The following is a 2,058-nucleotide window of genomic DNA, read 5'->3' on the forward strand; positions in this document are numbered from 1 at the left end:
CGCCACTTTCAATATTTATGTAATATCCTTTTGGTCAATTTTAATCGCATTCACACATCATAAATACAATCCAGATGGAGTTATTAGTATAATATTTGGTTTTTTCTTTTATTTTTTTCAGTTTTTCAATTTTTTTCTTCTCCAATATTTATACGAACAAAATAGAAATAAAAAAGTCATGCTTTAATTGGATTAACCAAATATATATATATATATATATATATATATATATATATATATATATATATATATAGAGAGAGAGAGAGAGAGAGAGAGAGAAACGTGAAAAAAAAGAGATGGAGATGTTTTATGAGTTTCCCTCGCCCCTCGGAAAAAAAGCCAGCGAAGTAAAAAATAAAAATAAAAGAAAATAGTATGAAAAAGATATGAATGATGTAAACATTATAATTTCTTATAACATTATGACATTATCCTCATTTCTTGCATGATGCATATTATAATAATCCGATGCGAGGAAAGATGAACGTAGACGTCCATACACGTTATAACCGACATTATTCCGTTGGAATGACGAGCGTATGCTTATAAAAGAAAATATGAAAAAGAAAATATCACTGGAGTGCATTCGCTCGGTAGAAAAAAGAAAGAAAAAGAGAAAGAGAGACAAAGAGAGACAAAGAGAGAGAGAAAGAGAGAGAGAGAGAGAGAGAGAGAGAGAGAGACGAAGTAGATTAAGTTAGAACTTAAAAGACTAAGCAATCTCGCAAATCTTCGCAAAAAATAAATTTATATTTTTAAGCCAATTAAAAAAGATTTATAATTTAAGGATTTTTAATATATTTCTAAAATTCATTGAGATAATCATACTTCTCTTTCTCTCTCTCTCTCTCTCTCTCTCTCTCTCTCTCTCTCTATCTCTCTCTCTCTATTTTTTTTCTATCTCACTCTTTCTCTTTCTTTTTTTTTAAGACGACGACGACGACGACGACGATAGCTCGTTGAAAAAGCTACACGGATGAAAGGCGTTGTTTCTGAAACAAGAAAACAAAAAAAAAAAAAAAGAAAAGAAAAAATCATGGCGAATGTTCTTCTTCATTGGACATTATCAGCCAACGAATAAGGTCTCACATTATTTCTTTTTTCACTCTCACAGAATATTTTCATGTCCACCTAGAGGAATCACTTCTAACGTTTTCTTTTCTTTTCCTTCTCCTTTTCTTTATATAATATATTTATATATATATATATATATATATATTTTTTTTTTTATTTTTTTTATTTCCTCGATAAAACACTTGGAAGTCCAGGAAATTACTGATTCACTCCCAGTTTGAATACCAGTGTATGCATGTATGTGTGAATATGTGTGTGATTGTGTATATAGAGTCCACTAAATGGTCCAGTTTTACACTATCCGTAGCATTCCTTATTTTTTTCTTTTGTTTTTTTTATTATTTCGGTAACACGGCAGGATTTCCTTCGCTTCTCTTCACATCGACGACGATGACAACGACGACATTGATCCTAAGAGCCTACGAGTAGATACAAAAAAGCGACAGGGATGGTACGAAGGGAGGGTGGGGATGGGTGGCTTTGAGTCCGACGGCCATTCTTCGATTTGCACGTGTCACACGCCTTAAGCACACTTAAGTCCTGTGAGAGTAACGTTGTCTGGTTTGTCCGTAAATGGATTTAAGATCTTTCTCTCTCTCTCTCTCTCTCTCTCTCTCTCTTTTTTTCACTCTCGCTTGTTTGCTTTCTCTCTGTCTTGTTTTTTGGGATCATATTTATGAAAGTGACAAAGAAGAAAAGACAAAGAGAAAGAGAAGGAGAGAGAGAAAGAGAGAGAGAGAGAGAGAGAGAGAGGAGAGAGCGAGAGAGAGTGAGAGGGAAAGATAAATAGATAGATAGATAGATAGATAGAGACAAATAGATAGAAAAGATAGATGTACAGATAGAGAGATGTTGAAAGAGTGAGACAGAGAGAGAGAGAGAGAGAGAGAGAGAGAGAGAGAGAGAGGGATTGGGAGAAAGAGAGAGAAGGAAAATGCACGACACACAAGCCGGTTTACGTCACTTTAGGGGTAAAAGATATAT

General features: G+C 33.8%; 1 protein-coding gene across 3 annotated transcripts in view; it reads right to left on the minus strand.

The window, feature by feature from the left end:
* Positions 1-1,931: 1,931 nt before the first annotated feature.
* LOC124430468 (hemicentin-1-like) overlaps positions 1,932-2,058 on the minus strand; it is a 125,772-nt gene continuing 125,645 nt past the window's right edge. For all 3 annotated transcript variants that reach the window (XM_046977060.1, XM_046977062.1, XM_046977059.1), the window contains exon 7: positions 1,932-2,058. This exon is cut by the window's right edge and continues 832 nt beyond it. The gene's annotated coding sequence lies outside the window, so the exon portion shown is untranslated.

The sequence above is a fragment of the Vespa crabro genome, chromosome 18 (assembly GCF_910589235.1).
Source record: "Vespa crabro chromosome 18, iyVesCrab1.2, whole genome shotgun sequence".
In the NCBI taxonomy this organism is placed as follows: Eukaryota; Metazoa; Arthropoda; class Insecta; order Hymenoptera; family Vespidae; genus Vespa; species Vespa crabro.